The sequence below is a fragment of the Aulonocara sp. 'chitande type north' Nkhata Bay genome, linkage group LG5 (genome assembly GCF_057382095.1).
Source record: "Aulonocara sp. 'chitande type north' Nkhata Bay isolate Kocher_YH1m ecotype deep benthic linkage group LG5, A_spYH_male_GT1.1, whole genome shotgun sequence".
NCBI lineage: Eukaryota > Metazoa > Chordata > Actinopteri > Cichliformes > Cichlidae > Aulonocara > Aulonocara sp. 'chitande type north' Nkhata Bay.
In genome coordinates, this window is record NC_141348.1 from 39,194,799 (window position 1) to 39,219,053 (window position 24,255).

Sequence of the window (24,255 nt, forward strand, 5' to 3'; positions counted from 1 at the left end):
AAAACTAAAATAAAACTACAATATTTGGGGGGGGATTCAGAGATTTGGTGGTCTTTAAGAGTGATTATTCAACAGAAAACATTTATCTGTCATCTGTGAGTTCTTCTGGCATATATTCTTATGAACTCCATTCATATACACAATTTCAGTTATAAGTAAAATAATCACTCAGACAGAAACAGAATGTCTCTTATTTATCAGAATCGTCTGAGTGCTGCAGCTAGTTGAATAGTACAGAGGGAAACAGAGATGTTCCTTTCTGAGTGAAGTGCTTTTGGGGAACCTTAAAAAAAAGGTTAGGCTATGAATAGTTACTAAGTGTAGCTTTTTTTGTTCAGAAGTTGGCAACAATGTGAAAAACTGATCACATATGACTGAGAGTGATTTAAGCAGTTCAAGCTAACCGGGTAGTCAAAGTCAAATTTACTTTGACTTTGCCACATGTCATCTCTATTTATGTAACATTCCCCGGTGATTAATACAAAAACAGGGTTGTCTTTCATGTGTTACTGTTTAGGCTCAATTCGGTTTGAGCAGTGACTTGAAATAGTGACGCCCAGCAAATCCGTTAAACCAAACCAAAAGTTGTTTTGATCATTTAAGGAGTAGAAAGTAAAGATGTTTGTTTAAAAATTGTCAAAAAAAAAATACTCATGTAAAGTAGAGTAAAACATTCAGAGGACTCATCAGTGGCAGGTAAAGTCATCTGCATCACAATGAAATGAGAGTAAATGTTTTGTTTTCTTTCAACGTTGTCTAACGGAGCATTTAAATTGAGAAAAAGAACAGGGCAAAGAATTATCTACAGATGAACATGTAAAGGTTTATTCATTTACAGTGGGGCAAAAAAGTATTTAGTCAGCCACCGATTGTGCAAGTTCCCCCACTTAAAATGATGACAGAGGTCAGTAATTTGCACCAGAGGTACACTTCAACTGTGAGAGACAGAATGTGAAAAAAAAATCCATGAATTCACATGGTATATATTATTACAGCTGTGGAGTGTGCCATCATGTAATTGGTTGTTAACTTTCTAGTTAGCCATTTTTAACACTGTCTTCTCCATGCATACCATGACACCAAGACAAATTCCTCTGTACAAACCTGCCAATAAACACGATTCTGATTCCTATTCCGAAGACCACATGGGGGCTTTTTGTATATCCTTTGACAGTGCACCGGAGAAGGAAAGGAGCTTTGGCCTCATGAAAAGAAGAGCGTAAAAACCATGCACACATTGAGGGAATATAACTCCACTTCAGCCTCAAAGCCTTCAACAGGTGATATGCCCGATGGTCTAAGGAGCCCTAGCCACCAAAGCTCTGTCTTCTGCAGAATATGCTTTTCATAAAAAAAAATATTTAGTCCCAAAATGCTGAGCAATTAATTTGATCACATGTAAATTTTCCATGTAATTTTTTAAATAATTGAATGTAAAGCTGTTAAATATAATGGAATCTGGTCAAATAAAATTTAATTGATTGGTATACATTCAGTGTATGCCAAGCATAAATACTTGAATAAATACATTTACATAAATTTTAAAATATTCTTGAACAGTTCAAACACTAAATGTTAGATGTTTAACATTTTCCAAAGCTTCAATCGTTGGGCCCCAGTTTTTACTAACACACCTGTTCAGATGTTGTGATGTCTCATAAGAGAAATAAACAATATTTGAGCTATTTTTCAGCTCTTTTTTTCATTTATTCAAATGGTATTTTGTTACTTTTATTTACCATTTTATTACTTAAGTAAAATTATAGCAACATAAAATTTGATGTTTAGAGGTTAGATGTTTTTTTTTTTGTTTGTAAAAAGATCTTTGAAGGTTGAAATACATGTCACTGAAATGAGATGCTTTTGTTAACCTTGCTGGAATTCTGTAATTATGTTTACGTTGTCAGAACTCTTGTTGTGTTACTGGTTACCGCCACTACACAACTGAATCTGCCAAGGCCAGCGATTTCTGTTGAAACAAAAGAGAAATATTGTAGAGGATGAGCCTATTTTTACATTCGAACTGTTGCAATAAATTAGACGGAACAAAGAAAGTAGCTTAGAAACTGGACAAAGTGATTGAAGAGAGAGGAGATCATGAAGTAAAAAGGACCATGGTGGCGATTAATATGATTTGCCAGAAAATCCAGGTTTCCCTGGTTTCCCAATCATAGCTTAGCTTTGAGCCAAAGCCATCCTGCGAACTGGGACGGCTTCACAATCCTCTAGCTCAGAAGTATTGTTATGTCTCTTGGGTATTATCTTTCAAAGCCCATTATACTGCAGAAACAAAAAGGAGACGACACAGGCCCAGAATTGTAGTAACTCTAGTGTGCACGCATACATACACAATACGCAGCCACATGCTCATACAGTAGTTTAATCTTGCAGAGATATGTATTATCAGTATAAATCCCAGCATGGCCCCTGATATGCAGGCATGCAGCTGTGCACCATTAGAAGCAGATGTGACATATTCATATCTTAAATTCTCCAAGACAGATAATGTAAGTATAGTAAATTAAACACTGTGTAAATATAAAATCAACCAAACATTAAATCACACCATATAACCCACTGAAGCCTATTATTTCTTGACGATATTCAGTGAATTAGGCAAGTACAGTCAAACAGTGCTCTCAGAGGTATATGCAGCTGTGCATTCATAGATAATCATAATATTCCAATATTTCTGTGCAAACTTTTATTTGAGTTTGCACTCGCAGTACAAATGCATGTTGTGCACATATTAACAGACTGCACTGCTGTTGTGTAATAAAGATTTAAAAGCTGTAGTTGCAGGCACTACTGTGATAAGATTGTGTCACTCACTTCTTAAATTTCTAGCCACCCACCATCCAGCATATCCACCACCATAGCATAACCTCTTTATATATATTAACACCAGAGGTTTGTAGATAAGTCATGTTTTAAATCACCTTATGTAAATATAGCTAAAGTAATATTTACTGTATATAGACTACTGAAGACTACTGAAACTGTGTTGTTCCGCTAAAGGAGTACATCTCTGCTCAAAATGACATGGTTGCTGTTTAATACCATTTCAAATCGCATTGCCATGAATCCTCATCTAAAAGCTCAACTTATCCATGTTTTAGAGGCTAGTCAGCACTTTGGTGCAAAAGGAGCCGAAGCTCACTGGAGGGAGAACTTTCCAAACCGTGCTGGCATATCTGCTTTGTAGCCTTACTAACTTTTCTGTCTGGGTTGTGAGAGATTTAATGTATTTTGTACGTTTGCAGATCTGTCAAGCTGTATACATCATTTATGATCCATTTATTGTCTGTTTGTTGTCTTCATTTCAAATTTTTTATACCTTATAATAATGGGAGAACTGATATATTTATGCATACAGTTTATTTGACTATGAACTTGACACTGACATAGACATCAATGTTACCCTATCACTCCTCATTTATTTTTCAGTCAAGAATACAGTATTTTCAAATGTGTCTTGTGCCTTTAAACTGTCCTTAATTGAACTTGTATATTTTTACTTTCTTTTGTCTCAAAGTCTCAAAGCCACCATTAATGGTGAGATCAAAGATATAGTGAGAACCACACAAGGCCAGACCAAAAAAAAAGCATTATTCAGGGGTGTTTTCATTTTTTCCATCTTAAATTTTATCTCAAATATTTACTTCTTACTTACTGGTAAAGTAGGTAAAACATTCAAAGGATTTTACATATAAAGAAAACGCAAAAAAATGGTTTCTAATTTAATAAATAATACAAATTCTCTCTTAAGATTCCGAGTTGCACACCAATAACCAGTATTTGGCATGCAACATGTGTGAGGCTTAAAGAACGGAGTAATATCATCTTTACTATGATGATTGCAGCATTGCACATCACTTCTTCACTTCCTCCCACCATCGACTCACTTCAGTTTGCTTACCGGACTAATCGTTCCACAGACGATGCCATATCTCACCTGCTCCACACATCCCTGAGTCACCTGGACACTGGCAGAGGGAATTATGTTAGGATGCTGTTCGTGGACTACAGTTCAGCATTCAACACAATAATTCCCTCTAAGCTTTTCACCAAGTTGACGGATCTAGGACTCAGCTCATCACTGTGTCAGTGGATCCTCAACTTCCTCACAGACAGACCCCAATCAGTGAGGGTAGGAAAACAAGTCTCCCCCTCCATCTCACTCAGCACTGGAGTGCCTCAGGGCTGTGTTTTAAGCCCCCTGCTGTACTCACTGTACACTTATGACTGTGTAGCCACATCCGACACCACCTCCATTGTCAAGTTTGCTGACGACACTGCTGTTGTGGGCCTGATCTCCGACAACATCGAGACGGCCTACCTGGAGGAGATTAGGAACCTGGAGACCTGGTGCCAGGAGAATAACCTCCTCCTAAACATCAGCAAGACTAAGGAGCTGATCGTGGACTTCACTACAAAGCAGGCGAGGAATTACAAACCCCTCATCATCAGTGGCATGCCAGTGGAGAGAGTGGACAGTTTCCGATACCTGGGTGTCCACATCACTCAGGACCTGTCATGGTCCTGTCACATCAACACCCTGGTTAAGAAAGCCCGTCAGCGTCTCTTCTTCCTCAGAAGACTTAGAGACTTCCATCTGCCACTGAAGGTGCTCAAGAACTTCTACTCCTGCACCATCGAGAGCGTCCTGACGTCAAACATCTGCACCTGGTTTGGGAACAGCACCAAGCAGGACAGACGAGATCTGCAAAGGGTGGTGCGCTCGGCAGAACGCATCATTCAATCAGAGCTCCCTGACCTGCTGTCCATCTACACCAAGCGGTGCAAGTCCAAAGCTAGGAAGATTATGATGGACCTCTCCCATCCCAACAATGGACTCTTCTCACTGTTGAGGTCTGGGAAGCGCTTCCGCTCCCTTAAGGCCAAAACAGAGAGAATGAGGAGGAGCTTCTTCCCCCAGGCTATTCGGGCCCTGAACCAGGTGTAGGACTGGACTCTCCCAAACACGTCACTATAAGACTGGACTCTCACACACGTCACCACACGCACCACCACACATTTCCTATAATCCTATAATTCCTATAATTTATAATCCTTATCTTTATAATCTCTTCTGCTATTTGCACATTCTTTACTGTAAATTCCTAAGTTAATTTGTAAATTTTTGTAGTAAATTGTAAATATTGTAAAACTTTTCTTCTGTCATTTAATGGTCGGGCATTGTACAGCTACAAGCATTTCACCCCCATGTCATACTGTGTATGGTTGTGTGTGTGTGACAAATAAAATTTGAATTTGAATTTGAATTTGAAAATTTGATTTACATATATTTATATATGTCTGTATATATGTCCTTATTTGGTAGGCCAATCTGATTCAAACTTTGCATGAATATTGTCACATACAGTTATGAAAATGATCATTTTAATAATAATTATGAAAATATATTGTTTAAAGATTTCTTATGAATCCCTTTTCTTTCTATCTATCTATCTATAGTGTTTCAATGTTTATTATGAATCATCCAATTAACAAGAGAGTACTCTACTAAAAAAAATACTATTAAAATATTTTTTTGTTTCAATTCAAATAAGATTTCCATTTAAAAAAATTTAGCTTTTGAAAAAGTCTTTAAAAATCTTAACATAAAGTGCTTTTTTTTAAAAGCAGATAATATTTTTATATTTATGACAGAAGTAAAATAAATACACTTCATGTTCTGTCATAAATATTACTGGGCACCAATTTCTAATTGCAGCAAATGGGTTAACTAAGAAACTAAAGAGAGTTATATTTAGGCTTAACAATTTCATAATGATGGTATTGAAATTTGATTTAGGAATTACTTCGTGAATAGGTTAATTATGTTTTACATCAAATGCAGTTACCTGTTATGTCATTTTGAGGTGTCTAAGCTGAAAAGAACTGGAAATCCTGCTACGGTTAAAATGAAGATAAAAATATGGACCACGTTCTTGCACTAGGCCTTAAATTGGACAAAACCCTAATATGTCATCACTATGACTCAACATGGCACCTCAGTGTTCATTAAGCAGACAAATGATAGTCTGGGCATTGCAGAGGTGAGGATCTTGAAAATGTTGCAGGTTGTTGCAAGAGATAAAAAGGACTAAGAGAAAGAAACAGCAATATTTTCCATCCATCCATCCATGTTTTTTCTAAGGAGGCTTTGCCTCTCTAGATTTATGGTCTTGGAGCATTCCCGAGAAAGCCTCAGGTTAGAAGATGAAGAACATTTATGGATAAAGAAAATTAACAGATGCCTTTACCTGGATATCTTTGAACTGTGAGAAGACAGTGGAGCATGTACTCACATATGCACACATAGGTTTCTTAATATCTCAATTCTCCACATTAAAAACTAGGCAGGTTGACACACTCAAATTCTTGTAACACTCATGTCATAACTGCAGAAATCATTTTAATTAAAAATTCTAGTAGAGTGTAAACAGTTGGAAAAGAACCTCAAAAGAATTATGAAACATGCCAGTGATAAGACTGAGTAAAAGTGTACAAGTATTCATGATAATATGCATGCATTATACTAGACAAAAAATAGAGACAGACAAATATGGAACAAGAAGAGAAATGTTTTGTGTGATGTTGTGGGCGGAATTTCTAAATATATGAAGTGAGCATTTCACCTTATTGGTCTTAAACAAGGAAGTCCAAACTGAGACTTTTCCATATATCTAATCTTCAGTTACCTGAACAGAACATTTAACAGGAGTTTGTTAACATTTCAGTCTAATAGTGTTTTACTTTACTTTTCTAACATCAATGTAGATTTCACAGAAGAGAATTGGAGCACATAAAACTACTGAATAAGTGAAATTTTATTCATATTTCGTTTCTTTTTGTCCAGTTGCAAGGGAGCCTTGAGAATTTTGTCAACGTTTCATGACTTCCTAACAATGCTGCTTTCTTATACCCACTTGGTTACATATTTCTGGGTTATTATTAAATTTTGTTACATTACAAGGTGCTGCAGGGATTATGCCTTTCCTATTGAAAGGAAAGAATGAGTTAAACTCAGGCACTATTAGCTATTTGTCTGGCATGTTGAGCTGAAGGCTTTGCTGTCCAGCACAGACAGCTCAATTGATGAATTCCTTTTTTTTTTTTTTTTTTGCCGTTTGGTTCTTTTGCCATCAGAATTATTGTCTAAAGGCGAAGAAAGATGCCCAACGGATTTACTTTACCAAATGGACCATCCCAGCCTTGCCGTATTGGTCTATTTGATTCACCTTTTATTGTTTATTTTATTTTTCACTTGCTAAATACGGGACAGACTTGACTGGGGAAAAGAAAGGCAAGAAAGAAAGAGGGAAAGAAAAACAGCGGGGAAGAGGGATGGGGATAAAGGGCAAAAAACAAAAAACAAACAAAATAAGCAGACAAAAAATACAATCACCTGAATCACCTGTTGAGAAAGAAAAAAGAGAAAACAAGCAGAAGAAAAAAAAAGAGCAACATAATAAACAACATCACGAGGATCTATGGGAATATCACAGTAAATGCTAAACATTATTGTGCAGCACGTAAGATCGACAGCACACAGTGTGCTTTGAGGTAGGAGCCAAAAAGGGTGTAGTTTGTGTGTGTGAGCACCCGTGTGTACACCTGTGAGCATGAACGCGCTTTTTTTAAAAGGTTCCTTCATGTAATGATCTGCTAGAGGGTGTGGGGAGCCACAGCCCCGTCCTCCAGGGCATGAAGGAGGTATGGAGGAGATCAAAACTCCAGACATCCAGAGGCCCCCAGAACACAAGAGACCAAGGAAGACCAACAGAGGGGCAGCCGCACCACTATCCCAGAAAGAGCTGAGGAGAGTCCCAGATGAGGGGTCACTCAGCAGCCGCGGAGCAGAAGCCAGGGGGGTTGCAGTGACGTGCCCGCGAGCTCCGCCGGCAGCCAACTGTGCCAGAGTGACCGAGCCCCAGGCCGAGAGGCCAAGGGTACCCCACCCCCAAAGTGGCCCGAGCGAGCCCCAGGCTCCAGGCCCCGACAAGCAGCCACCAAGGAGTGAGCTGGTGTGTACCTGGACGACACAAAGAACCACCAATGCACCGATGTCTGAGGGCGTCTGCCACTGGCAGGGGAAGTGGTGGGGGGAGATAGGCCTCCATACCTTGGAGGGCCTGAGATGTCCCTAGAGAGGTGGCGCCTGATACCCGATCTGACATATAGACAAAGACATCCATTCCCACCCTCATGCTCTCATATGCAATTACTCAACACTCACCCAATGTGGAAACAGACATAAAGATACACTGTACATACAATGGGGCAAAAAAATATTTAGTCAGCCACCGATTGTGCAAGTTCCCCCACCTAAAATGATGACAGAGGTCAGTAATTTGCACCAGAGGTACACTTCAACTGTGAGAGACAGAATGTGAAAAAAAAAATCCATGAACACTTGGATTTCCAGGCTTCTACCATTCTACCTTTAAAAGCCGGAGAGCAGTCAAATGCTGGAAGTGGAAGCTAAATTGGCTAGTCATTCATATGTATATTAGGTTGTTACCTAGGAATTCTGGAGGGAGGGGAGTGGGGGAAATAAATCTCCAAAAGTCACCAACTTGGAGTGTTTCAGTTTGCCATCTTAGGGAGAAATCAACACACATGGGTGTAGGTCCTTTGTTGCTGAGATTTATTGATGAAAACAGTACAAAAAAACCAACCATTTGTACACATATTTACAAATAATAATAAAATAATAAAATAAATAATAATAAAAAGCGAGTGAGTACATTACAACATTTTCAGCAATCACTCACAATCCTGGCACTGCCATGGTATCTGTAGTCTGCATTTACCACATGTGTATCTGTAGCAGTGAACACATCGCACAGTGGCCTGATTTTTCTTGCATCATGTGGAGGTCCATGAACCAATGAACATGCTCCGTTTGCTGTGCCTGTTGAATAGTCCATTCTTGAATGCTATGAAGCATGTCAAGAGTGATCAAGAGTCGAAAAAGAGAGCTTGTTTGGGGACTGAGACAGCGAAAGATGGCACAGTGTGGCGTGAAGAACATGTGGGGATCTGTCTCCCTTTCACCCCAATAGAAGCGTACGCTGCAGATGGAGAGCCAACGGCTAAGGCCAGGAGAAGTATCTCGAGTCGCCTTCAGAGCTTCCTGTGTTTCATCACTCTTGACATGCTTCATAGCATTCAAGAATGGACTATTCAACAGGCACAGCAAACGGAGCATGTTCATTGGTTCATGGACCTCCACATGATGCAAGAAAAATCATGCCACTGTGCGATGTGTTCACTGCTACAGATACACATGTGGTAAATGCAGACTACAGATACCATGGCAGTGCCAGGATTGTGAGTGATTGCTGAAAATGTTGTAATGTACTCACTCGCTTTTTATTATTATTTGTAAATATGTGTACAAATGGTTGGTTTTTTGTACTGTTTTTATCAATAAATCTCAGCAACAAAGGACATACACCCATGTGTGTTGATTTCTCCCTAAGATGGCAAACTGAAACACTCCAAGTTGGTGACTTTTGGAGATTTATTTCCCCCACTCCCCTCCCTCCAGAATTCCTAGGTAACAACCTAATATACATATGAATGACTAGCCAATTTAGCTTCCACTTCCAGCATTTGACTGCTCTCCGGCTTTTAAAGGTAGAAACTCAAAATGATGGCTCCGCGGGGGTTTAAGTGTGAATCCACATGGTAGGATTTGTAAAGAATTTATTCGTAAATCAGGGTGGAAAATAAGTATTTGGTCAATAACAAAAATACAACTCAATACTTTGTAACATAACCTTTGTTGGCAATAACAGAGGTCAAACGTTTACTGTAGGTCTTTACCAGGTTTCCACACAGTAGCTGGTATTTTGGCCCATTCCTCCATGCAGATCTTCTCGAGAGCAGTGATGTTTTGGGGCTGTCGCCGAGCAACACGGACTTTCAACTCCCGCCACAGATTTTCTATGGGGTTGAGGTCTGGAGACTGGCTAGGCCACTCCAGGACTTTCAAATGCTTCTTACGGAGCCACTCCTTTGTTGCCCGGGCGGTGTGTTTTGGATCATTGTCATGTTGGAAGACCCAGCCTTGTTTCATCTTCAAAGTTCTCACTGATGGAAGGAGGTTTTGGCTCAAAATCTCATGATACATGGCCCCATTCATTCTGTCCTTAACACGGATCAGTCGTCCTGTCCCATTGGCAGAAAAACAGCCCCATAGCATGATGTTTCCACCCCCATGCTTCACAGTAGGTATGGTGTTCTTGGGATGCAACTCAGTATTCTTCTTCCTCCAAACACGACGAGTTGAGTTTATACCAAAAAGTTCTACTTTGGTTTCATCTGACCACATGACATTCTCCCAATCCTCTGCTGTATCATCCATGTGCTCTCTGGCAAACTTCAGACGGGCCTGGACATGCACTGGCTTCAGCAGCGGAACACGTCTGGCACTGCGGGATTTGATTCCCTGCCGTTGTAGTGTGTTACTGATGGTGACCTTTGTTACTTTGGTCCCAGCTCTCTGCAGGTCATTCACCAGGTCCCCCCGTGTGGTTCTGGGATCTTTGCTCACCGTTCTCATGATCATTTTGACCCCACGGGATGAGATCTTGCGTGGAGCCCCAGATCGAGGGAGATTATCAGTGGTCTTGTATGTCTTCCAATTTCCGATGATTGCTCCCACAGTTGATTTTTTCACACCAAGCTGCTTGCCTATTGTAGATTCACTCTTCCCAGTCTGGTGCAGGTCTACAATACTTTTCCTGGTGTCCTTCGAAAGCTCTTTGGTCTTGGCCATGGCGGAGTTTGGAGTCTGACTGTTTGAGGCTGTGGACAAGTGTCTTTTATACAGATGATGAGTTCAAACAGGTGCCATTCATACAGGTAACGAGTGGGGGACAGAAAAGCTTCTTACAGAGGACGTTACAGGTCTGTGAGAGCCAGAGATTTTCCTTGTTTGAGGTGACCAAATACTTATTTTCCACCCTAATTTACGAATAAATTCTTTACAAATCCTACCATGTGAATTCATGGATTTTTTTTCACATTCTGTCTCTTTCCCTGTTTGCAAAGCTTATAGAGATTCTGTAGTTTTGTTTGGTCTTTCATGTGACAAATACCTATATGACAATGGAGCCTAGATACATAAATCCAGAAATATTAAAAACACTAGTTGTTTCCATACACATTACTATTATTTTCATTATTATTGCATATTTGGGCTTTATTAAATTGCTAAACAAAGAATAAATGAAAAGAAATAAAATAATCATCACTAATCTGATAGAACTATTTATTATGTAGTAGGATTATTTGTTTAGACATATCTTCTTTGTCCAAGCACCCGAAACTGTGTCACTTTCAGTTTTCATGATAAAAAAAATCTTTAAAATGAAATTACCACGGAACTTAACTGCTCTATCATATTTCCAGTTATTAATATTGGATTTTCTCCCATACTATGATTGTGATGTTTTGCATATACATTTATTATTACTATATGTTTTCCACTATGTCAATTAGTAAGGAAGACCGGATAGCGCCATTTGGCAATCACTGGTCGCTGGGGAAAAATGAGTATTCCCCAACTGGTTGTTATTGGTTTCTGGAGGTTGCTGTGAAATCATTTAAGATAAGAGATAAGATAAGGTAGAACTTTATTAATCCCTCGGGTGGGTTCCTCTGGGAAATTCGATTTCCAAAAAAGCACAGCACCGACAGAAGTTACAGAGTTATACACACACACATATATATAAATACAGAGACAATATAAATAAAATATACGAAGGGGATAAATAGAATAAATAGGAATAAAAATAAAAATACAAGTGAATTTGCTGAAATCCCAGTCACACAGGAGTAGAGACCAGTCAGCAAACACCTGGTAACAACCTGAAACAAAAGTGCATCCCTAACCAGTTGGCAAATATTTATGAGAGGTATGACTGTTACTAGGTGGAATGGACCACAAAGAGTTATATACTTTTGCAATGAAAACCTTATGATTGCTTTAGCTGCTAGCAGGTTCCCCCAGTTTGTAGTTTGCATGGAAGCCACCAGCTTGTCAACTACAGGCTAAGTAGTAATGAAACTGTGAAGAATTCAATGCAAAGCAGAGACAGAGACCATTCACCTTCAAATTAAAGTTTTGTCTTTTGAAATGTGCTGTCTTCCCAAAGGGACAACTTTTATTTTGAATGCAAATAGTCTCTTTTTTCAGTTTGCAGCACACTTTTTCAAGTTTCCCTACAACTCAGTGGTTAGGGAGCGTTTGCAGACAAGTCAGCCTTGTCCGTGCAAACCAAGCGGGATTTGGTGCAGCACACACGTTGTGATTTCACTTAGTGACAGCTAGCAACCTCCAAAAAACATTTTTTTCCAACTGGAGATTGCCAAGGAGTTCACCAACTAATCTTTAGACCTGTTTAAAAAAATGATGCAACAAAAGTTGCATCTCTGCTGCCAGGTCACACTTGAAAAAAGATTTTTTTTTTTAATCTCAATTGAAAGTTTACCGGCAGCACGGTGGCACGGTGGTTAGCACTGTTGCCGCACAGCAAGAAGGTCCTGAGTTCAATTCCACCATCAGGCCGGGGTCTTTCTGTGTGGAGTTTGCATGTTCTCCCCGTGTTTGCGTGGGTTCCCTCCGGGTACTCCGGCTTCCTCCCACCGTCCAAAGACATGCAGCTTGTGGGGATAAGTTAATTGGATAATCCAAATTGTCACTAGGTGTGAATGTTCGAATGAATGTGAGTGCGAATGGTTGTCTGTCCCTGTGTGTTGGCCCTGCGACAGACTGGCGACCTGTCCAGGGTGTACCCTGCCTCTCGCCCTATGACAGCTGGGATAGGCTCCAGCGCCCCCCGCGACCCTGAAAAGGATAAGCGGAAGCGAATGGATGGATGGATGAAAGTTTACCGGGATAAATAATTACATTTATAAAAACAAAGAAACGAAAATATTAGGGTTGTGCATTTAGCTCTATGTGATAACAAACAACAGTGTGCCAGGACCATTCATCAGTCACAAGTTTGCAGTCCTGCCAGAAAGAAATGAGAATGAGAACAAAGTAAGAGTGTGAGAAAGGCAAAGACAAAGAGAACTACCCAAAGCCTGTATTAGCCACTCACTGAAGCCAACTGTCTGTTGCTAGGCTGCATTACCAGACAGTAAATGAAAAGCTTTGGAGGGTAATTTCGACAAATATACAAATTCAGCATTGATGTTTGCTCATTCATCCATTGTCTTATCCGCTTATTCCTACTCAGGGTCAGAAGGTGCTGGAGTCTGTCCCAGCATAGACAGCACAGAAGGCAGGAAAATACCCTTGACAGGCTGCCAGTTCACAAATGAACTGACATGGACACACACTCATTTGTACTCACAATCACATCTAGGGACAATCTGTAGTCTCATATTAAACTAACATCCATACATTTGAACTATGACAGGTAAAAGTAGCAAATGGATAAAACTCCTTCTTGTTCCCAGGCAGCAAGCTAATGACTGAATAAGAGTCATTCAAACATTCACACAAAGAAACACTGAATTCTGGCTATTAGTCATAACATAACATTAATAAACTGATTCTTAGTCACAAAGGGGAACAAACTGATACACATCTTTGCCACTTTAGTTTCTAAAAATTGTTCTGCTTTTAACTTATTCAGCCAAGTCGACCAATTATCGTATGTGTATCTTAATAATGATGCATTACATGGTCTATTTTGGAAGTCATGTAAGTAAGAGGTCCTTCCTGTTAATGGCTGTACTCGACTCAATCTGTAAGCCTTTAAAAGTGACAGCTTATCATAGATCTAATTTCAGGGACACTAATCAATGAGCATCTACAGTCCTCAAAAAATGTTACTTTATACTGAGAGTAGATAATTGGAACTACGGACAAAAAGTACACAAAAAAGCACAGATTTCCCTGTTAAACGGAATCAAATTTGTGTTTACTGGCATTAGTTTTACATGCTGAACAGAGCATAAAATAAGCTATGATTGAGAGAATACTGTTTACTTATTAAAATGACCCCAGTGCTCTTCTCACACTGGGTTATGAGAAGAGCAAACAAACCAATATGATAATAACTTGCTCCTCTTCGCATCACCTCTAATCCTTTGTTCATTTTAATCTCTAACATATGAAAAAAATACCCTTATATATGTGCGCGCTCGCGTGTGGATGTTTGCATGTGATTCACTGAAGTTATGTATCTCGAAAGATATCAAGCATTTCAGCCACAAAATGCGGATGACTTTCCCTACCTTGGCAGCCTTCATCCTTCCAAAGTCGACACTGATTCAGAAATACACCACTGTAAGCTCTGCCAATGGGGTTATGCCAGACTCAGAGGAAGAGTCTCTGTGAACCGTGACATCCAGGTGAAGAACTGCCTGTTTACAAAGCAGTTGTTCTTCCTACTCCAGTGCAAGAGGCACAAACACAGGCCAGGCAGACCAGCTATGAACACAGATTGAGTAAGTCTGGATCCAATCACCAGAGATGAAATCCTGGCTCTAGGAAATCATACACATTTAGGTAGAAAAAACAGAGGAACAAACAAAAGCACAGTGGAAGAACTGACTGTGTGAAACGTTTCTTCAACTATCACAAGTGTACTGTGTGTCAAGTGCAATATGCACATTATTGCATTGAGCGTAACCTATCACTATGGATATTTTCAAAAGGGGTGACTGTAGCTCAGACGATAGAGCAAGTCATTTGTTAACTGGAAAGTTGGTGGTTCAATCCCTGTCTGTTCCAGTCTGCGTGCCAAAATATCCTTAGGCAAGATGCTGAACTTCAAATTGCTCTCTGATTTGTCCATTGGAACGAATTTTAGATAAAAAGGTGCTTGTATGAATGAGGCATGTTGTATTGAGTGCTCAATTACAACAGAGAAGCGCTATATAAGAATCTGCCCATTTGCCAGCAGTAGTGCATAGAAGCTGTTTTTTTCTGAAGCACACAAAAAGCAAATTTTACAAAACTCCAAACATATATAACATAATCTACCGTATTCTTCCACCACTAGTAGTAGTAGTAGCAATAGTACCAATAGTAAAAAACATAAAGAAAAAGGTTATCTATGAAAATTGCCTTTGTATTTCCAAATGTTTTTAGACTTTACCTATATCAATTTTATCAGATACTGAATATTGTTGGTATCCATTTGCTCCTCTTCTTACTACTCTCTCTTTTTTAAGTAAATTTTGGGATTACAGTATTGTGAGTGTTGTATTTCTTGTACTTGTTGGCACAATGATGCAGTGGTTTGTACTATCACCGAGCTCAAACTTGCCAGCCAGCCAAGGCCATTCTGTGTGGCATTTGCATGCTCTCCCTGTGCCTGTGTGGGTTGTCTCTGGGTACTCTGGCTCTGTCCCACAGTTCAAAGATAAGCTTGTTAGGTCAACTGGTGATTCTAAATTGGCTGTGAGCATGAATACTTGCCCTGCGGTAGACTGGTGACTTGTCCAGGATATAACCTGCTTCATCCAAAACTTATCAGTGAAGAGCATTGCTTGTATAATTCTTGTATATAATTCTTATATATATTTTTTTTCTTGCATCATGTCACCAATTTTCAAAGTAAATATACTTGACATGGAATTCTCACCAACCATCCAAACTGCACGTGCAAAGAAAACAAACCTTTGTTGGTGATGACGGCTTTAAGATGCCCCCTGTATGGAGAAACTAGTCACATGCATTGCTCAGGTGTGATTTTTACCCTTACTTATTGTACTTACAAAGATATATAGATAATTACATAGATAGATAGAATTATATAGATATAGATATAGATACACACACAGAGAGAGATAAACATTTAAGTTAAAACATTATAAAAATTTATAGCAATGCATTTTAACTTATTTTCCAATATAAAGCAATAAAAGCATCCATCTGATACAACAGATGAACATAAAAACTGCTCGGCATTTGTTTGTGTTTACATGCTTATGTTTGGTCTGTCTAACTGTGCAAAACTAGCAGAATTTATCAGTAACAATAGGGGCATGACTTCCACGTGCATGTTTATACTGTTTTTGGAGCACAAAATTAGCATCTGTTTAAATAAAAACAGATGATCAAATAATAATTAAAACTTAGAATTAGACAATCACGGCAAGGAAAATAAACATTATTTGCAAATGAGTTAGACTGGAATACTAAATCATTCTTATGGCTGTTAGCTAAACATGAGGCATTTAGCTTTTTGATAGAAAAAGCAGTTATTTTAGCCTCACAACAACATATCATTTTCACATGTTTACAGTTTAAAAAATGGGGACATAACTTATTACTAACTAGTAATGATTTTGAGTCCCTTTTGTTTTTGCTAATCCTGGCTTGCTGCGTTCCGATGCGTCCACTCTTTACGCTAATCCAAACTATGCTAAGCTAAGTATATGGCCCAGTCACTGTAGATTTATATTTAGAGTATATAGATATGGAAGCAGTATCAATCTTCTCATCCAACTCTTATACAAGAGTTACTTGTTATACAAAAACAAGCTTATACAGAAATTTTATACTTTTTCTTTTAACTTGAAGGACACAAAATAAGGCATGATGATGACAACATAAACTGCACTGTTGAATCATTGTTGACTAGCTTGCTGCAAAACAGCCTCAACAGTGACCAAATAAAAAGGTATGAGTGACTTGTTTCATCACAAGTAAAAGCAGCTGAGTTTCCTGAGTAAAACCCACAGTATTCGAAAATTGCTGGATCAAAGTATAGCCTGTAACGCTCTTCTTGAAATCAGTTGCAAACAGCGCTGGAAAATCAACCATGGAGCCGGTCCATGGCCTTAAGCTCTCTGTCTCCTTCTACCTAGTGATTCCATCACAGAGCTCAAGCAGTAATACGGTTGATGCAGTCCCTGCCCGGAGGGGGTAATGAAGTGACTAAGGGCTGACCGTTCCTGACCGCCAACAAGACAGCAGGTGTGAGCAGTGAGGAGTGTGAATATGTGTGTTATAGTGTATATGGGTGTGTTTGTGTGTGAGTCTGTGTGTATTAGAGGGTATTAGATAGAGAGAGAGACAGAGATTATGTATATGTTTTTTCACTATGAACTAGGTTCCTAATCATAAGTATGAATCAATTAGTTGGTCTAATCGGTACTTTTTTTTGTCAGGCATGAAGAGAAAAGAAAAAACAACAAACTCACGTTTACGCTCGTCTATATCATCTTTAGTGCCACATCACTGCCATCTATCAGCCTCTTTTGCTCCCCTTTTCTCTTTCTAGTTCCAGCACTCTTTCATTTTCCTCCCTCTCTTCTCGTATCTATCCAAGCCATCTCTCCTTTAACACTACATTTATGCGCAGGCTTGGTAAACGGTAATCAATGTCTCACAATGGTGGACTGCTTCATCGAAACGATTTTTCAGGGGAGCTGTGTGTTTGTTCACGTGCATGTTTGTGTATGTGACAAAGGGTGAGATAAAAAGCAAGACATAGACTGAAGAAAGGAGAGACAGAGAAACTGAGCCATTGCTTGATGCACACACATCAGGCTTTTTATGTAAGTAAGCTTATATTTTGTGCATCTATGCCTGTTTGTGTTAAAAACACGTGTGAAAATTTCACACTGGATTTGGCACTCACTCCAGAAGCTCACTGTAATGCATTCACTTTTGGTACATAAATCACAATCAGCCTATCCTGCCATCTGGGTTACTGCTACATGGCCCTTGTAATGTACATGCTGGTTAGACCACCAGCTGAATAGTTAGACTACGAAAGCAGATATGTGTCTCTAATGGACAGTAGAATAGCAAATAAATTCCTTGAAGAAAATGTTTGGTATTCTGCGTGTGTGTGTGTGTGTGTGTGTGTGTGTGTGTGTGTGTGTGTGTGTGTGTGTGTGTGTGTGTGTGTGTGTGGGAGGAAGGTGGGGGGGTGTACGTATTCCTGTATATCAGATCCTCTTAAAATTGTTTAAACAACCTTATACAGAATAAAATCACAAAGCACACAGTCACTGCATGCATAAGATAGGTTCAGTTGATAAAGCAATTTCACAATTACAAATAAATAATTAAAGCACACAAACACACACACAACCTCCAGATGCTGCAGCAAGTGGAAAATTTATTCCAACATGGCAGAAAACTAGTAAGCCCCCTGATTAATGTTTAAAGTAATGACTGAATAGTTAACTGTTTAATAAATCTCCCTGAACTTGCGCTGATCTTTACTCCAACCAACTGCCATCCTATAATGTAACTTCTGAAATCAATTTTTCAAACACAGGGTCAATAAAGGTCGCAGCCCTCACCTAGAGGTCCTGTCTCTTTGACAGATTCCTGTACACATCAGCATCTAATTGGAAAATTAAAGTAATCGATTGGCTATTGTAACGACAGGCATTTCTCTCACTTTCTCAAACACCAATTAGGTGTGGATAAATGGTAAACTGAGGCCTGTCTGAAGTCTCACAAATACACACACTCCCCATGTACATGAACGGACGTACGTATACGTGAAGGCACATTTCCAAACACACTAATATATACAGTCAAGAATGTAGACACCCTTAAGGAGTAAACTTAACCAATCTAACCTTAGCCAAGGTCACAGAGTAATATCCTAGCTTAAAGTGTACTGTAACCCCACGGTCACAAATCATATTCAGCAATATGAAGCACACACACACACACACACACACACACACACGAGTCCTCCAGTTGGGAACAGGTTGTATTTCATCCAGATACCAAGATGAAGGGTCTGCCTTCCTACAAAACAAATATTAAGCTGGCATGGAAGAAATCTGATCAATCTTGTAGTTGTGAAGTACTTACAGTATAATGCGTCCAAAATTGTGGGAAGCAGCAAACACTAGATTGAGCTAACATTTGCCTGTCTCTTCAGGGACTGTTTCATGAGAATAACAAATGTCAAATAATATTTAAGCAAATCTAAATGCCATGTGGACAAATATTTTGGAAGGCTGAGCAAAATAAATCAATTTAAAAGAAGGCAACAAAGCACAGCGAAAGGTTGAGAGGGAGAGGAGCAGAATTCTCAGTCAGTAACTGCTGAGATGTGCATGTTGCAGGAAATTTGGATCTTGTCCAGCAGAATGTGTTAAACAAACGAGATAGAAATTGCAGCTGATGCTAATTTGATTTGTGAATATCTATTAGATCCACATGAAGACTGAAAATTATTAAAATATCAAATATAAATGAGTAAACCCAAAGTAATTGGTAGTAATAGGAAAAAAGAAAATGAAAGGAAGGATACAAAAAAGGGACAATGTTACATTTGCAAGAATGAGACTTTTGTTTAATGAGACTAAAATATTTTAGTCTACATAACTATCAGTGAATGTTCATCCCAACATTACTAAGATAAGAGTTGTGGTTTGTTTGTTTGTTTATTTTGTTAGTTAGTTAGATGTTAGAATGCTTTTAAGTCAGCATCCATTCAACAGCATGGCTTTAGTGCACAGTGGCACGCATCCAACTTCCCCAGATGCATCCTGTTGGCGCATCAAGTGGCTGCAGTCCTCGGAAACCCATCTCAGTGTGCAGGAGGTGCGTGCAGTCGTTTTGCCCCCCTCCCCACCTCTAGGTTATTTCATTTTGTTAGGCTTTGTGTTGTTGCTTCAAGGCTGATGTGCATATACACAGTTAGACTGTCTATTCCTATGACTACTACAGTCAGTTGCGGTTTGTACCATTAAAAATAGAATTTTCCACAACCATTCACCACGGAATCTATGCACACAGTATAGTCCACTACCTCTCCCCAATTTCACCGTGAAGATGTTGCTACAAATCCATGCGACGAAATTGTGAAGGTGCAGTTTTGTCCCAGAGTGAGTGACCAATTTCGGGCACAGTTTTCGGATCTACCGTAACCTTGCAATCGTTAAGAGTAGTCTGATTACTATTTAAATCATTGCATGTGATCGAAATCGCGACTGTGTCCTGCGCAGCGCTTATTACCAAGTGCTTGACAAATGTTAAATGTGTGATAAGTGTCAACAAGTTAGCTGGCGATGTTCAACCTTCAATTAAATACATTTATTATTAAAAAATGCAAAGGCTCTAATTTCCTCTATCAATACATGTGCACGCACACAAACACAGTATTATAAGAACAAAAATCCACAGTACATTTCTGCAGTTCCCTCGTATTTGCTCCTACAGTTAAAAGGCAAAGGGCATTTTCAAAATCCAACAGAAATGTATGTTACAAGAGCGTGCCAGCGCACGGTGAACTTTCTCATTAAATTAAAACAAAGTCCTACCTTTGTTATCGCGTGGCGAGAACAAATGCCTTTGCCTTGACAAGTTGCAGAGGGACACGGTAACGGTTATTCAGCTTGGCGCTTCTCCTGCAATCAAAGGTAAACGATTCCTTGTCAGATGAAAATCAGAGAGACAGACGCTCCGCTCGCCCTGTCTGCCACCGCGCTGCGCGTCTGGAGTCTCTGTTCCGATGAGCGCAGAGAGAGCAAAGGCAAAGCCGCTCTCGGAACGGCGCGGTATGGAAAGCCCCTGGTGGTGATGAAGGGAACCTACCAATGAAGCGGACGAGAGAAACGGAAAGAGAGAGAGAGAGACAGGAGATGAGAGAAAGAATTGGGGACCGATGGGGGTCACTGGAAGATAAAGTAAACAAGGCGTGCTCGTTTGACCTCTATATTCATGTAAACATATTGAATGTCATAAAGACGGATACTGTCTGGCCAAAAAAGAACACCACAAAATGGTATGAGCACTGCACATTGTGCATCATTACTACCATTACAATTCCAGTCCACAGACAGAAGACAGTTGCAGGGGTTTGCTTGTAAGTTCCAGCAATGAGTGCTGAAGCAAAAACTAAAGTCGTGACTTTCAAACTAAAGGCTTTTGCTGTATGAGAAAAGTTTTTGCAGCCTGCTGTGTGGTTTATTATCAAAATTTGCCATTTTGTTCTGCATTCCTCAAGCCCATAATGCACCTTTATTCCTTGGTGGGAAGTTTAGAAAAGAGCAGATTGTGATTTTGTGTGTGGGGAGTGAGACAAATGGAAGCATCATAGTTTTCAGCTTCAGTAGGCCTAGAGAAACACAGTACTATTTTTATGACCAGCAGGAGTGGTAGAAAACAACAACAAAAGGAAATGAAGAATTGCTTGAGAACAATGGACTGTGTTACATTATCTGGAGGTGGTATTCAGATAAATTTTCTTTGGGTATTTGAGAAGGTGAAAATGTCAAGTATGCCCGCTCCCTTGAAGTGGTTCACCTGTTAATCAGAGTGTGTGTGCCAGTGAAATATGCAGTGAAGGACAAGAATGAGACACAGGGAGAGCGCATGAGAAAAAAAGGGAGAGGTGGAGGGATGGCTGGGGGTGGGGGGTACAGGTGCAGATTACCTACCATCACAACAAGCTGGCATCTCTCTGAGGTGCAGTGAGTAAGGTTAGGAAGGTTAGGGAGCTGATGTACCAACAAGGGTTTTAAAAGCTAGTGTGCAGAAGCTGTTCTCTGAGAGGTGCTAAATAAAGGAAGGTAGATTCAGAGAGCAAGAGAGAGGAGGGGGTTGCTGGAGAAAAAGAGATAGAAAGGTTACATTCATTGTGACTCAGGATTTTATGATGACCAAGTGGAGAATTGTTTTGACTCATATGAGTTTTTAAATGCTTTAGGAAGTAGGGTGTAATCATTGCCAACAAGCAGTCCTGTGAAACTGCAGTCTGTCATTTTTGGCCATGGTACATAGTACTGATCCACTTCATTTTTTAGAAGTTTATTCATTGACACAACCAAATGTTTGGTGATGATGTTCATGGCATTTTGGCACTTTCGTAGCTATCATGTATGGTACCAACTGTCATTTGCTGGACTGACTGCAGTTCACGAGGAAGTGCTGGTCATTTGGAGGCATTTGGAGTGAGAGTATCTGCATGAACATTAGAGGTGCTGTATGCATATAATAGGTGCTCTATGCTTGTATGCATGTGTTTGCATACATTCAAAAAGTGCTCTATAAATGCTTGTCCATTAACCACTTAATCTGACATAATTTGCTATTTCCTTAAAAGTTTTGTTTAATCAGTGTTTATCCCTTATAATCTTTTATAAGCCTTTACACAGCGCTTCATTATACTTGCTGTCCCTGGTCATTTTACATAGCCAGCTCTTGGGGTGGAAGTGCTGACTAAGGACAGGTCTCTTGAATATTACATTTTTCCTCAGCAGCGAGGTGTTGAAACACTGCCCATGCCTATCGCTCAAGCCCATAATGGGAACCGGAGACCAGCAGCTACAAACATAAATATCGGTAGATATAGTACTGTAAGACACCACCAGCAGCCAATCAATACATGGCAGTGAAGGGGTTGGCAGGGAATAAGAAAAAGCAATGAGAAGGAGGAGGTTAATGGGTATCTAGGTAAAAGGTCCATAGAAGATAACATTAGTGTTACCCCGATATTCCACCAGAACTTGACTATGAAACATTGATAAATGACTCAAAGAAAAGCACTAATCAAATATCGATAATAAAGGTAGTTCACCCTCCCCCACTCATAAGTATTTTAACCATCTGTTTGCAGCATTCTAATTGTGCTTCCAGTTCCTTTTGCACTGTCATAAAACCAATAGTCATTTCTCCCAATAGAAAGGGACCCAGATGCATTGATGTTCCTAATTTATGTATGCAAAGAAAAAAAACCCCTTTCTCTACATTGTTAATAAAGTGAGTGTTTCATGTACAGCACAGAGGAGCTACTTGCCATATCATCAGTATGTGCTCTAATATGGAGCAGGCTCAGTGTAAGCTGCTGCCAAATCAGAATCATGGACTCCATCTGAATTCCTTAAGAAGGCTAAAGGAAAGATATTATTTTTCTGCCCGACTAACTGACTGTAAAAGATGGCTGTTTTAAAGCTGAACCCAAATGAGCAGAATGGAAGGCTCACTGTTTTCAAATATCATGCTGTGGAAAAACTGTGTAAGGCCCCACAAATACTAACTGTGCTCCCCATGTGTGATCAGTCTCAGTCAAACAAGCAATACAAGCTAGTTAAAGCTAATTTGATCATTTCTAAAACAACAATAGCGCACAGATGTCGTCCAAGGAAGAATGTGAGCTACTGTGCATACTGTACTGAAGAAGGAACAAAGAAAGCAAGAAAGAAGCAGGAACTGGAACTGTTTTTAATGGTGGTGTGAAGCCAAATGAAAGTAGCAATCTGTTAGCTGTTTCATGCTATAGTGAGTGTAGCTCCATTTGTTTGACTACTGCACATACTTGCAATGTATCAAGACTTTTCAGGTCAGTGTAATCATTCTTTGCGGCTGGAAGCAGCTGCATTCATGTAGTACTGCAGTGCATGAATGCAGCAACTTCTTCTTTGGGAAATAGTTGCTTCAGAGGTGATTCCAAAACAGTTCCATGGACAGCTCCTCATTATCTAATGGAAGACTGCAGGAGACCAGCTTCAAAAGCTGATCCCAAATCAGGGGAGGGAAAGGAATGGAAAGGAACTTTTTAAATAAGACTATAGGAGAGAACTACTTCAAAGTGGATCTCATATTAAGCCCCATGGACAATTCATGATTTTCAAATGGAAAACTGTAGGAGAGAGCAGCTTTAAATCTGATCCCAAGTCAGCACAGTGGACAATTCCTCTTTCTTTTCAAACATAAGACTTTGGTTCAAAACTGCTTCAAAATCATTTGGATTATTACTTAATTTTTTAAACAGTAGACTGCAGGGGAGAACTGCTTCAAAGAAGACCCCATATCAGCCCCATGGACAACTTGTCATTTTCAAATGGAGTATAGAGAAAGCAGCTTTTAAACCCAATCCCAAATCAGCACCATGGACAACTCCTCATTTCTGAGCAGCTGACTGTAGGAGAGACTTGCTTTAAAGTGGATTCATATCTGCTCAATGGACAATTCCTCATTTCCAAACAGAGGAATATGGGAGTGTTGCTGTAAAATTAATCCCATATCGGCACCTTGGGCAAGTCCCTTTTTTTGAAAAGGCCTACTATGTGGAAAAAAGCTGCTTTAACGCTGATCCCTTATCAGCATCATGGACTGCATAATTCATACAGCCTCCCTCAACCAAACAGAACTTTTCTCTCTCTCTTATAATGGTATAGGAAGCATAGAGTTGTAACAAACGGTAGTGACTTTTTTATTCTCCATGGTGTGTTCCCTCTGGGTGGCCACAGTAGCCTACTTGATAAAGAAGGTAAGAAGAGATGTTTAAA

The 24,255-nt window shown here is 39.6% G+C and overlaps 1 protein-coding gene across 2 annotated transcripts in view; it reads right to left on the reverse strand.

Moving 5' to 3' along the window:
• cdh22 (cadherin 22) overlaps positions 1-20,448 on the reverse strand; it is a 187,860-nt gene extending 167,412 nt beyond the window's left edge. For both annotated transcript variants that reach the window (XM_086293473.1, XM_086293472.1), the window contains exon 1: positions 20,287-20,448. The gene's annotated coding sequence lies outside the window, so the exon portion shown is untranslated. The remainder of the gene's footprint in view (positions 1-20,286) is intronic.
• Between the last annotated feature and the right edge of the window lie 3,807 nt (positions 20,449-24,255).